At 45.4% G+C, this 13,775-nt stretch overlaps 11 non-coding genes across 11 annotated transcripts; all 11 read right to left on the minus strand.

Annotated features, from left to right (window-relative positions):
* Positions 1 to 827: 827 nt before the first annotated feature.
* On the minus strand, positions 828 to 909 carry trnal-cag (transfer RNA leucine (anticodon CAG)). Its single transcript has one exon. It is a non-coding gene; the product is annotated as a tRNA-Leu (tRNA).
* Positions 910 to 1,882: 973 nt separating this feature from the next.
* trnal-cag (transfer RNA leucine (anticodon CAG)) lies at positions 1,883 to 1,964 on the minus strand. Its single transcript has one exon. It is a non-coding gene; the product is annotated as a tRNA-Leu (tRNA).
* Positions 1,965 to 2,937: 973 nt separating this feature from the next.
* trnal-cag (transfer RNA leucine (anticodon CAG)) lies at positions 2,938 to 3,019 on the minus strand. Its single transcript has one exon. It is a non-coding gene; the product is annotated as a tRNA-Leu (tRNA).
* A 973-nt stretch (positions 3,020 to 3,992) lies between these two features.
* trnal-cag (transfer RNA leucine (anticodon CAG)) lies at positions 3,993 to 4,074 on the minus strand. The gene has a single exon. It is a non-coding gene; the product is annotated as a tRNA-Leu (tRNA).
* A 973-nt stretch (positions 4,075 to 5,047) lies between these two features.
* On the minus strand, positions 5,048 to 5,129 carry trnal-cag (transfer RNA leucine (anticodon CAG)). The gene has a single exon. It is a non-coding gene; the product is annotated as a tRNA-Leu (tRNA).
* A 973-nt stretch (positions 5,130 to 6,102) lies between these two features.
* trnal-cag (transfer RNA leucine (anticodon CAG)) lies at positions 6,103 to 6,184 on the minus strand. The gene has a single exon. It is a non-coding gene; the product is annotated as a tRNA-Leu (tRNA).
* A 973-nt stretch (positions 6,185 to 7,157) lies between these two features.
* On the minus strand, positions 7,158 to 7,239 carry trnal-cag (transfer RNA leucine (anticodon CAG)). Its single transcript has one exon. It is a non-coding gene; the product is annotated as a tRNA-Leu (tRNA).
* Positions 7,240 to 8,212: 973 nt separating this feature from the next.
* Positions 8,213 to 8,294, minus strand: trnal-cag (transfer RNA leucine (anticodon CAG)). Its single transcript has one exon. It is a non-coding gene; the product is annotated as a tRNA-Leu (tRNA).
* A 973-nt stretch (positions 8,295 to 9,267) lies between these two features.
* On the minus strand, positions 9,268 to 9,349 carry trnal-cag (transfer RNA leucine (anticodon CAG)). The gene has a single exon. It is a non-coding gene; the product is annotated as a tRNA-Leu (tRNA).
* A 3,083-nt stretch (positions 9,350 to 12,432) lies between these two features.
* On the minus strand, positions 12,433 to 12,514 carry trnal-cag (transfer RNA leucine (anticodon CAG)). Its single transcript has one exon. It is a non-coding gene; the product is annotated as a tRNA-Leu (tRNA).
* A 973-nt stretch (positions 12,515 to 13,487) lies between these two features.
* trnal-cag (transfer RNA leucine (anticodon CAG)) lies at positions 13,488 to 13,569 on the minus strand. The gene has a single exon. It is a non-coding gene; the product is annotated as a tRNA-Leu (tRNA).
* Positions 13,570 to 13,775: the final 206 nt, after the last annotated feature.

The following is a 13,775-nucleotide window of genomic DNA, read 5'->3' on the forward strand; positions in this document are numbered from 1 at the left end:
GTATCCACAGGGCAACAACAGAAATTAGGTGCATGTTGGGACAAACCAGTTACAACATTCATTCAATATTTATTCCTATATCAACATCACTGACAAAAACAGATTATCTGGTCATGAACACATTGCTGTTTGTGGGATCGTGCTGTGTGCATACTGGCTGCGCCATTTCCCACATTACAACAGTGACTCACTTTAAAAATACTTCATTGGCTGTAAAGCGTTTTGGGACATGAAAGGCGCCAACACACTGCAGAAAATTTTACCCGATAGCTGGCAAAATGCGAGCTGTTGTGAGAAATACGTGTGTTGGTTGCATTGCAGGCATGATAAACTTAATGACTGGCGCTGCCTGTTAAGTGATGTCGTAACAATGTACGTGTTGTGTGATTGCACAGGAGGAAGGATTGTGATGCAACTCAGTAAATGTGCAGAATTGGAGTACGCTTTTCTGCAGTTACAGTCGGTTCATTATCAAAATAGCCGAGTGGTTTAAGGTGCCAAACTCAAAGACTGTAACCCTTACCTTACCAAAGGTTGGTGTATTCTGGGACGTGGGTGCCAAGCCCACTTCTAGCGGCGTGGTTTCCAATCCCACTTCTGACATTTACTTTTTATCCACACAAATGCGGCCAGCGTGCAAAAAGCATGCTCAACTGGCCTTCAATTTTCAAGTGGTGACATCAAACTCTTCGATGGTATTGCCATTTGCCAACAAACGAAAGGCACCGCTCACAGTCCAACTACTTTTCCACACCAAAATGGCCCCATTGTGAAACAGGTGCCCATGCTTGTGCTGACAGAATGCAAGTGTTACGCAGGGAAAATTCTGGCAGCGGTGGGATTTGAACCCACGCCTCCGAAGAGACTGGAACCTGGATCCAGCGCCTTAGACCGCTCGGCCACGCTACCACTGGACGCAGCTTCTGTTCTGGAACGAGTGACCGTTGAGTGAAATGTGACTTTGCCATGCGGAAAATAATAATTAAGGCAATTAAAGTGGTAGACAGTGAACTCTCGAGAAACGATTTTGCAACATACCGGTCACAGGAACCTACGTATCCACAGGGCAACAACAGAAATTAGGTGCATGTTGGGACAAACCAGTTACAACATTCATTCAATATTTATTCCTATATCAACATCACTGACAAAAACAGATTATCTGGTCATGAACACATTGCTGTTTGTGGGATCGTGCTGTGTGCATCCTGGCTGCGCCATTTCCCACATTACAACAGTGACTCACTTTAAAAATACTTCATTGGCTGTAAAGCGTTTTGGGACATGAAAGGCGCCAACACACTGCAGAAAATTTTACCCGATAGCTGGCAAAATGCGAGCTGTTGTGAGAAATACGTGTGTTGGTTGCATTGCAGGCATGATAAACTTAATTACTGGCGCTGCCTGTTAAGTGATGTCGTAACAATGTACGTGTTGTGTGGTTGCACAGGAGGAAGGATTGTGATGCAACTCAGTAAATGTGCAGAATTGGAGTACGCTTTTCTGCAGTTACAGTCGGTTCATTATCAAAATAGCCGAGTGGTTTAAGGTGCCAAACTCAAAGACTGTAACCCTTACCTTACCAAAGGTTGGTGTATTCTGGGACGTGGGTGCCAAGCCCACTTCTAGCGGCGTGGTTTCCAATCCCACTTCTGACATTTACTTTTTATCCACACAAATGCGGCCAGCGTGCAAAAAGCATGCTCAACTGGCCTTCAATTTTCAAGTGGTGACATCAAACACTTCGATGGTATTGCCATTTGCCAACAAACTAAAGGCACCGCTCACAGTCCAACTACTTTTCCACACCAAAATGGCCCCATTGTGAAACAGGTGCCCATGCTTGTGCTGACAGAATGCAAGTGTTACGCAGGGAAAATTCTGGCAGCGGTGGGATTTGAACCCACGCCTCCGAAGAGACTGGAACCTGGATCCAGCGCCTTAGACCGCTCGGCCACGCTACCACTGGAAGCAGCTTCTGTTCTGGAACGAGTGACCGTTGAGTGTAATGTGACTTTGTTATGCGGAAAATAATAATTAAGGCAATTAAAGTGGTAGACAGTGAACTCTCGAGAAACGATTTTGCAACATACCGGTCACAGGAACCTACGTATCCACAGGGCAACAACAGAAATTAGGTGCATGTTGGGACAAACCAGTTACAACATTCATTCAATATTTATTCCTATATCAACATCACTGACAAAAACAGATTATCTGGTCATGAACACATTGCTGTTTGTGGGATCGTGCTGTGTGCATACTGGCTGCGCCATTTCCCACATTACAACAGTGACTCACTTTAAAAATACTTCATTGGCTGTAAAGCGTTTTGGGACATGAAAGGCGCCAACACACTGCAGAAAACTTTACCCGATAGCTGGCAAAATGCGAGCTGTTGTGAGAAATACGTGTGTTGGTTGCATTGCAGGCATGATAAACTTAATGACTGGCGCTGCCTGTTAAGTGATGTCGTAACAATGTACGTGTTGTGTGATTGCACAGGAGGAAGGATTGTGATGCAACTCAGTAAATGTGCAGAATTGGAGCACGCTTTTCTGCAGTTACAGTCGGTTCATTATCAAAATAGCCGAGTGGTTTAAGGTGCCAAACTCAAAGACTGTAACCCTTACCTTACCAAAGGTTGGTGTATTCTGGGACGTGGGTGCCAAGCCCACTTCTAGCGGCGTGGTTTCCAATCCCACTTCTGACATTTACTTTTTATCCACACAAATGCGGCCAGCGTGCAAAAAGCATGCTCAACTGGCCTTCAATTTTCAAGTGGTGACATCAAACACTTCGATGGTATTGCCATTTGCCAACAAACTAAAGGCACCGCTCACAGTCCAACTACTTTTCCACACCAAAATGGCCCCATTGTGAAACAGGTGCCCATGCTTGTGCTGACAGAATGCAAGTGTTACGCAGGGAAAATTCTGGCAGCGGTGGGATTTGAACCCACGCCTCCGAAGAGACTGGAACCTGGATCCAGCGCCTTAGACCGCTCGGCCACGCTACCACTGGAAGCAGCTTCTGTTCTGGAACGAGTGACCGTTGAGTGTAATGTGACTTTGTTATGCGGAAAATAATAATTAAGGCAATTAAAGTGGTAGACAGTAAACTCTCGAGAAACGATTTTGCAACATACCGGTCACAGGCACCTACGTATCCACAGGACAACAACAGAAATTAGGTGCATGTTGGGACAAACCAGTTACAACATTCATTCAATATTTATTCCTATATCAACATCACTGACAAAAACAGATTATCTGGTCATGAACACATTGCTGTTTGTGGGATCGTGCTGTGTGCATCCTGGCTGCGCCATTTCCCACATTACAACAGTGACTCACTTTAAAAATACTTCATTGGCTGTAAAGCGTTTTGGGACATGAAAGGCGCCAACACACTGCAGAAAATTTTACCCGATAGCTGGCAAAATGCGAGCTGTTGTGAGAAATACGTGTGTTGGTTGCATTGCAGGCATGATAAACTTAATGACTGGCGCTGCCTGTTAAGTGATGTCGTAACAATGTACGTGTTGTGTGATTGCACAGGAGGAAGGATTGTGATGCAACTCAGTAAATGTGCAGAATTGGAGCACGCTTTTCTGCAGTTACAGTCGGTTCATTGTCAGGGTGGCCGAGTGGTTTAAGGTGCCAAACTCAAAGACTGTAACCCTTACCTTACCAAAGGTTGGTGTATTCTGGGACGTGGGTGCCAAGCCCACTTCTAGCGGCGTGGTTTCCAATCCCACTTCTGACATTTACTTTTTATCCACACAAATGCGGCCAGCGTGCAAAAAGCATGCACAACTGGCCTTCAATTTTCAAGTGGTGACATCAAACTCTTCGATGGTATTGCCATTTGCCAACAAACTAAAGGCACCGCTCACAGTCCAACTACTTTTCCACACCAAAATGGCCCCATTGTGAAACAGGTGCCCATGCTTGTGCTGACAGAATGCAAGTGTTACGCAGGGAAAATTCTGGCAGCGGTGGGATTTGAACCCACGCCTCCGAAGAGACTGGAACCTGGATCCAGCGCCTTAGACCGCTCGGCCACGCTACCACTGGACGCAGCTTCTGTTCTGGAACGAGTGAACGTTGAGTGAAATGTGACTTTGCCATGCGGAAAATAATAATTAAGGCAATTAAAGTGGTAGACAGTGAACTCTCGAGAAACGATTTTGCAACATACCGGTCACAGGAACCTACGTATCCACAGGGCAACAACAGAAATTAGGTGCATGTTGGGACAAACCAGTTACAACATTCATTCAATATTTATTCCTATATCAACATCACTGACAAAAACAGATTATCTGGTCATGAACACATTGCTGTTTGTGGGATCGTGCTGTGTGCATACTGGCTGCGCCATTTCCCACATTACAACAGTGACTCACTTTAAAAATACTTCATTGGCTGTAAAGCGTTTTGGGACATGAAAGGCGCCAACACACTGCAGAAAATTTTACCCGATAGCTGGCAAAATGCGAGCTGTTGTGAGAAATACGTGTGTTGGTTGCATTGCAGGCATGATAAACTTAATGACTGGCGCTGCCTGTTAAGTGATGTCGTAACAATGTACGTGTTGTGTGATTGCACAGGAGGAAGGATTGTGATGCAACTCAGTAAATGTGCAGAATTGGAGTACGCTTTTCTGCAGTTACAGTCGGTTCATTATCAAAATAGCCGAGTGGTTTAAGGTGCCAAACTCAAAGACTGTAACCCTTACCTTACCAAAGGTTGGTGTATTCTGGGACGTGGGTGCCAAGCCCATTTCTAGCGGCGTGGTTTCCAATCCCACTTCTGACATTTACTTTTTATCCACACAAATGCGGCCAGCGTGCAAAAAGCATGCTCAACTGGCCTTCAATTTTCAAGTGGTGACATCAAACACTTCGATGGTATTGCCATTTGCCAACAAACGAAAGGCACCGCTCACAGTCCAACTACTTTTCCACACCAAAATGGCCCCATTGTGAAACAGGTGCCCATGCTTGTGCTGACAGAATGCAAGTGTTACGCAGGGAAAATTCTGGCAGCGGTGGGATTTGAACCCACGCCTCCGAAGAGACTGGATCCTGGATCCAGCGCCTTAGACCGCTCGGCCACGCTACCACTGGAAGCAGCTTCTGCTCTGGAACGAGTGACCGTTGAGTGTAATGTGACTTTGTTATGCGGAAAATAATAATTAAGGCAATTAAAGTGGTAGACAGTGAACTCTCGAGAAACGATTTTGCAACATACCGGTCACAGGAACCTACGTATCCACAGGGCAACAACAGAAATTAGGTGCATGTTGGGACAAACCAGTTACAACATTCATTCAATATTTATTCCTATATCAACATCACTGACAAAAACAGATTATCTGGTCATGAACACATTGCTGTTTGTGGGATCGTGCTGTGTGCATACTGGCTGCGCCATTTCCCACATTACAACAGTGACTCACTTTAAAAATACTTCATTGGCTGTAAAGCGTTTTGGGACATGAAAGGCGCCAACACACTGCAGAAAATTTTACCCGATAGCTGGCAAAATGCGAGCTGTTGTGAGAAATACGTGTGTTGGTTGCATTGCAGGCATGATAAACTTAATGACTGGCGCTGCCTGTTAAGTGATGTCGTAACAATGTACGTGTTGTGTGATTGCACAGGAGGAAGGATTGTGATGCAACTCAGTAAATGTGCAGAATTGGAGTACGCTTTTCTGCAGTTACAGTCGGTTCATTATCAAAATAGCCGAGTGGTTTAAGGTGCCAAACTCAAAGACTGTAACCCTTACCTTACCAAAGGTTGGTGTATTCTGGGACGTGGGTGCCAAGCCCACTTCTAGCGGCGTGGTTTCCAATCCCACTTCTGACATTTACTTTTTATCCACACAAATGCGGCCAGCGTGCAAAAAGCATGCTCAACTGGCCTTCAATTTTCAAGTGGTGACATCAAACTCTTCGATGGTATTGCCATTTGCCAACAAACGAAAGGCACCGCTCACAGTCCAACTACTTTTCCACACCAAAATGGCCCCATTATGAAACAGGTGCCCATGCTTGTGCTGACAGAATGCAAGTGTTACGCAGGGAAAATTCTGGCAGCGGTGGGATTTGAACCCACGCCTCCGAAGAGACTGGAACCTGGATCCAGCGCCTTAGACCGCTCGGCCACGCTACCACTGGAAGCAGCTTCTGTTCTGGAACGAGTGACCGTTGAGTGTAATGTGACTTTGTTATGCGGAAAATAATAATTAAGGCAATTAAAGTGGTAGACAGTAAACTCTCGAGAAACGATTTTGCAACATACCGGTCACAGGCACCTACGTATCCACAGGACAACAACAGAAATTAGGTGCATGTTGGGACAAACCAGTTACAACATTCATTCAATATTTATTCCTATATCAACATCACTGACAAAAACAGATTATCTGGTCATGAACACATTGCTGTTTGTGGGATCGTGCTGTGTGCATCCTGGCTGCGCCATTTCCCACATTACAACAGTGACTCACTTTAAAAATACTTCATTGGCTGTAAAGCGTTTTGGGACATGAAAGGCGCCAACACACTGCAGAAAATTTTACCCGATAGCTGGCAAAATGCGAGCTGTTGTGAGAAATACGTGTGTTGGTTGCATTGCAGGCATGATAAACTTAATGACTGGCGCTGCCTGTTAAGTGATGTCGTAACAATGTACGTGTTGTGTGATTGCACAGGAGGAAGGATTGTGATGCAACTCAGTAAATGTGCAGAATTGGAGCACGCTTTTCTGCAGTTACAGTCGGTTCATTGTCAGGGTGGCCGAGTGGTTTAAGGTGCCAAACTCAAAGACTGTAACCCTTACCTTACCAAAGGTTGGTGTATTCTGGGACGTGGGTGCCAAGCCCACTTCTAGCGGCGTGGTTTCCAATCCCACTTCTGACATTTACTTTTTATCCACACAAATGCGGCCAGCGTGCAAAAAGCATGCACAACTGGCCTTCAATTTTCAAGTGGTGACATCAAACTCTTCGATGGTATTGCCATTTGCCAACAAACTGAAGGCACCGCTCACAGTCCAACTACTTTTCCACACCAAAATGGCCCCATTGTGAAACAGGTGCCCATGCTTGTGCTGACAGAATGCAAGTGTTACGCAGGGAAAATTCTGGCAGCGGTGGGATTTGAACCCACGCCTCCGAAGAGACTGGAACCTGGATCCAGCGCCTTAGACCGCTCGGCCACGCTACCACTGGACGCAGCTTCTGTTCTGGAACGAGTGAACGTTGAGTGAAATGTGACTTTGCCATGCGGAAAATAATAATTAAGGCAATTAAAGTGGTAGACAGTGAACTCTCGAGAAACGATTTTGCAACATACCGGTCACAGGAACCTACGTATCCACAGGGCAACAACAGAAATTAGGTGCATGTTGGGACAAACCAGTTACAACATTCATTCAATATTTATTCCTATATCAACATCACTGACAAAAACAGATTATCTGGTCATGAACACATTGCTGTTTGTGGGATCGTGCTGTGTGCATACTGGCTGCGCCATTTCCCACATTACAACAGTGACTCACTTTAAAAATACTTCATTGGCTGTAAAGCGTTTTGGGACATGAAAGGCGCCAACACACTGCAGAAAATTTTACCCGATAGCTGGCAAAATGCGAGCTGTTGTGAGAAATACGTGTGTTGGTTGCATTGCAGGCATGATAAACTTAATGACTGGCGCTGCCTGTTAAGTGATGTCGTAACAATGTACGTGTTGTGTGATTGCACAGGAGGAAGGATTGTGATGCAACTCAGTAAATGTGCAGAATTGGAGTACGCTTTTCTGCAGTTACAGTCGGTTCATTATCAAAATAGCCGAGTGGTTTAAGGTGCCAAACTCAAAGACTGTAACCCTTACCTTACCAAAGGTTGGTGTATTCTGGGACGTGGGTGCCAAGCCCATTTCTAGCGGCGTGGTTTCCAATCCCACTTCTGACATTTACTTTTTATCCACACAAATGCGGCCAGCGTGCAAAAAGCATGCTCAACTGGCCTTCAATTTTCAAGTGGTGACATCAAACACTTCGATGGTATTGCCATTTGCCAACAAACTAAAGGCACCGCTCACAGTCCAACTACTTTTCCACACCAAAATGGCCCCATTGTGAAACAGGTGCCCATGCTTGTGCTGACAGAATGCAAGTGTTACGCAGGGAAAATTCTGGCAGCGGTGGGATTTGAACCCACGCCTCCGAAGAGACTGGATCCTGGATCCAGCGCCTTAGACCGCTCGGCCACGCTACCACTGGAAGCAGCTTCTGTTCTGGAACGAGTGACCGTTGAGTGTAATGTGACTTTGTTATGCGGAAAATAATAATTAAGGCAATTAAAGTGGTAGACAGTGAACTCTCGAGAAACGATTTTGCAACATACCGGTCACAGGAACCTACGTATCCACAGGGCAACAACAGAAATTAGGTGCATGTTGGGACAAACCAGTTACAACATTCATTCAATATTTATTCCTATATCAACATCACTGACAAAAACAGATTATCTGGTCATGAACACATTGCTGTTTGTGGGATCGTGCTGTGTGCATACTGGCTGCGCCATTTCCCACATTACAACAGTGACTCACTTTAAAAATACTTCATTGGCTGTAAAGCGTTTTGGGACATGAAAGGCGCCAACACACTGCAGAAAATTTTACCCGATAGCTGGCAAAATGCGAGCTGTTGTGAGAAATACGTGTGTTGGTTGCATTGCAGGCATGATAAACTTAATGATTGGCGCTGCCTGTTAAGTGATGTCGTAACAATGTACGTGTTGTGTGATTGCACAGGAGGAAGGATTGTGATGCAACTCAGTAAATGTGCAGAATTGGAGTACGCTTTTCTGCAGTTACAGTCGGTTCATTATCAAAATAGCCGAGTGGTTTAAGGTGCCAAACTCAAAGACTGTAACCCTTACCTTACCAAAGGTTGGTGTATTCTGGGACGTGGGTGCCAAGCCCACTTCTAGCGGCGTGGTTTCCAATCCCACTTCTGACATTTACTTTTTATCCACACAAATGCGGCCAGCGTGCAAAAAGCATGCTCAACTGGCCTTCAATTTTCAAGTGGTGACATCAAACACTTCGATGGTATTGCCATTTGCCAACAAACTAAAGGCACCGCTCACAGTCCAACTACTTTTCCACACCAAAATGGCCCCATTGTGAAACAGGTGCCCATGCTTGTGCTGACAGAATGCAAGTGTTACGCAGGGAAAATTCTGGCAGCGGTGGGATTTGAACCCACGCCTCCGAAGAGACTGGAACCTGGATCCAGCGCCTTAGACCGCTCGGCCACGCTACCACTGGAAGCAGCTTCTGTTCTGGAACGAGTGACCGTTGAGTGTAATGTGACTTTGTTATGCGGAAAATAATAATTAAGGCAATTAAAGTGGTAGACAGTGAACTCTCGAGAAACGATTTTGCAACATACCGGTCACAGGAACCTACGTATCCACAGGGCAACAACAGAAATTAGGTGCATGTTGGGACAAACCAGTTACAACATTCATTCAATATTTATTCCTATATCAACATCACTGACAAAAACAGATTATCTGGTCATGAACACATTGCTGTTTGTGGGATCGTGCTGTGTGCATACTGGCTGCGCCATTTCCCACATTACAACAGTGACTCACTTTAAAAATACTTCATTGGCTGTAAAGCGTTTTGGGACATGAAAGGCGCCAACACACTGCAGAAAATTTTACCCGATAGCTGGCAAAATGCGAGCTGTTGTGAGAAATACGTGTGTTGGTTGCATTGCAGGCATGATAAACTTAATGATTGGCGCTGCCTGTTAAGTGATGTCGTAACAATGTACGTGTTGTGTGATTGCACAGGAGGAAGGATTGTGATGCAACTCAGTAAATGTGCAGAATTGGAGTACGCTTTTCTGCAGTTACAGTCGGTTCATTATCAAAATAGCCGAGTGGTTTAAGGTGCCAAACTCAAAGACTGTAACCCTTACCTTACCAAAGGTTGGTGTATTCTGGGACGTGGGTGCCAAGCCCACTTCTAGCGGCGTGGTTTCCAATCCCACTTCTGACATTTACTTTTTATCCACACAAATGCGGCCAGCGTGCAAAAAGCATGCTCAACTGGCCTTCAATTTTCAAGTGGTGACATCAAACACTTCGATGGTATTGCCATTTGCCAACAAACTAAAGGCACCGCTCACAGTCCAACTACTTTTCCACACCAAAATGGCCCCATTGTGAAACAGGTGCCCATGCTTGTGCTGACAGAATGCAAGTGTTACGCAGGGAAAATTCTGGCAGCGGTGGCATTTGAACCCACGCCTCCGAAGAGACTGGAACCTGGATCCAGCGCCTTAGACCGCTCGGCCACGCTACCACTGGAAGCAGCTTCTGTTCTGGAACGAGTGACCGTTGAGTGTAATGTGACTTTGTTATGCGGAAAATAATAATTAAGGCAATTAAAGTGGTAGACAGTGAACTCTCGAGAAACGATTTTGCAACATACCGGTCACAGGAACCTACGTATCCACAGGGCAACAACAGAAATTAGGTGCATGTTGGGACAAACCAGTTACAACATTCATTCAATATTTATTCCTATATCAACATCACTGACAAAAACAGATTATCTGGTCATGAACACATTGCTGTTTGTGGGATCGTGCTGTGTGCATACTGGCTGCGCCATTTCCCACATTACAACAGTGACTCACTTTAAAAATACTTCATTGGCTGTAAAGCGTTTTGGGACATGAAAGGCGCCAACACACTGCAGAAAATTTTACCCGATAGCTGGCAAAATGCGAGCTGTTGTGAGAAATACGTGTGTTGGTTGCATTGCAGGCATGATAAACTTAATGATTGGCGCTGCCTGTTAAGTGATGTCGTAACAATGTACGTGTTGTGTGATTGCACAGGAGGAAGGATTGTGATGCAACTCAGTAAATGTGCAGAATTGGAGTACGCTTTTCTGCAGTTACAGTCGGTTCATTATCAAAATAGCCGAGTGGTTTAAGGTGCCAAACTCAAAGACTGTAACCCTTACCTTACCAAAGGTTGGTGTATTCTGGGACGTGGGTGCCAAGCCCACTTCTAGCGGCGTGGTTTCCAATCCCACTTCTGACATTTACTTTTTATCCACACAAATGCGGCCAGCGTGCAAAAAGCATGCTCAACTGGCCTTCAATTTTCAAGTGGTGACATCAAACACTTCGATGGTATTGCCATTTGCCAACAAACTAAAGGCACCGCTCACAGTCCAACTACTTTTCCACACCAAAATGGCCCCATTGTGAAACAGGTGCCCATGCTTGTGCTGACAGAATGCAAGTGTTACGCAGGGAAAATTCTGGCAGCGGTGGCATTTGAACCCACGCCTCCGAAGAGACTGGAACCTGGATCCAGCGCCTTAGACCGCTCGGCCACGCTACCACTGGAAGCAGCTTCTGTTCTGGAACGAGTGACCGTTGAGTGTAATGTGACTTTGTTATGCGGAAAATAATAATTAAGGCAATTAAAGTGGTAGACAGTGAACTCTCGAGAAACGATTTTGCAACATACCGGTCACAGGAACCTACGTATCCACAGGGCAACAACAGAAATTAGGTGCATGTTGGGACAAACCAGTTACAACATTCATTCAATATTTATTCCTATATCAACATCACTGACAAAAACAGATTATCTGGTCATGAACACATTGCTGTTTGTGGGATCGTGCTGTGTGCATACTGGCTGCGCCATTTCCCACATTACAACAGTGACTCACTTTAAAAATACTTCATTGGCTGTAAAGCGTTTTGGGACATGAAAGGCGCCAACACACTGCAGAAAATTTTACCCGATAGCTGGCAAAATGCGAGCTGTTGTGAGAAATACGTGTGTTGGTTGCATTGCAGGCATGATAAACTTAATGACTGGCGCTGCCTGTTAAGTGATGTCGTAACAATGTACGTGTTGTGTGATTGCACAGGAGGAAGGATTGTGATGCAACTCAGTAAATGTGCAGAATTGGAGTACGCTTTTCTGCAGTTACAGTCGGTTCATTATCAAAATAGCCGAGTGGTTTAAGGTGCCAAACTCAAAGACTGTAACCCTTACCTTACCAAAGGTTGGTGTATTCTGGGACGTGGGTGCCAAGCCCACTTCTAGCGGCGTGGTTTCCAATCCCACTTCTGACATTTACTTTTTATCCACACAAATGCGGCCAGCGTGCAAAAAGCATGCTCAACTGGCCTTCAATTTTCAAGTGGTGACATCAAACTCTTCGATGGTATTGCCATTTGCCAACAAACGAAAGGCACCGCTCACAGTCCAACTACTTTTCCACACCAAAATGGCCCCATTATGAAACAGGTGCCCATGCTTGTGCTGACAGAATGCAAGTGTTACGCAGGGAAAATTCTGGCAGCGGTGGGATTTGAACCCACGCCTCCGAAGAGACTGGAACCTGGATCCAGCGCCTTAGACCGCTCGGCCACGCTACCACTGGAAGCAGCTTCTGTTCTGGAACGAGTGACCGTTGAGTGTAATGTGACTTTGTTATGCGGAAAATAATAATTAAGGCAATTAAAGTGGTAGACAGTAAACTCTCGAGAAACGATTTTGCAACATACCGGTCACAGGCACCTACGTATCCACAGGACAACAACAGAAATTAGGTGCATGTTGGGACAAACCAGTTACAACATTCATTCAATATTTATTCCTATATCAACATCACTGACAAAAACAGATTATCTGGTCATGAACACATTGCTGTTTGTGGGATCGTGCTGTGTGCATCCTGGCTGCGCCATTTCCCACATTACAACAGTGACTCACTTTAAAAATACTTCATTGGCTGTAAAGCGTTTTGGGACATGAAAGGCGCCAACACACTGCAGAAAATTTTACCCGATAGCTGGCAAAATGCGAGCTGTTGTGAGAAATACGTGTGTTGGTTGCATTGCAGGCATGATAAACTTAATGACTGGCGCTGCCTGTTAAGTGATGTCGTAACAATGTACGTGTTGTGTGATTGCACAGGAGGAAGGATTGTGATGCAACTCAGTAAATGTGCAGAATTGGAGCACGCTTTTCTGCAGTTACAGTCGGTTCATTGTCAGGGTGGCCGAGTGGTTTAAGGTGCCAAACTCAAAGACTGTAACCCTTACCTTACCAAAGGTTGGTGTATTCTGGGACGTGGGTGCCAAGCCCACTTCTAGCGGCGTGGTTTCCAATCCCACTTCTGACATTTACTTTTTATCCACACAAATGCGGCCAGCGTGCAAAAAGCATGCACAACTGGCCTTCAATTTTCAAGTGGTGACATCAAACTCTTCGATGGTATTGCCATTTGCCAACAAACTGAAGGCACCGCTCACAGTCCAACTACTTTTCCACACCAAAATGGCCCCATTGTGAAACAGGTGCCCATGCTTGTGCTGACAGAATGCAAGTGTTACGCAGGGAAAATTCTGGCAGCGGTGGGATTTGAACCCACGCCTCCGAAGAGACTGGAACCTGGATCCAGCGCCTTAGACCGCTCGGCCACGCTACCACTGGACGCAGCTTCTGTTCTGGAACGAGTGAACGTTGAGTGAAATGTGACTTTGCCATGCGGAAAATAATAATTAAGGCAATTAAAGTGGTAGACAGTGAACTCTCGAGAAACGATTTTGCAACATACCGGTCACAGGAACCTACGTATCCACAGGGCAACAACAGAAATTAGGTGCATGTTGGGACAAACCAGTTACAACATTC

This window comes from Pristiophorus japonicus, chromosome 8, assembly GCF_044704955.1.
Source record: "Pristiophorus japonicus isolate sPriJap1 chromosome 8, sPriJap1.hap1, whole genome shotgun sequence".
Classification (NCBI taxonomy): domain Eukaryota; kingdom Metazoa; phylum Chordata; class Chondrichthyes; family Pristiophoridae; genus Pristiophorus; species Pristiophorus japonicus.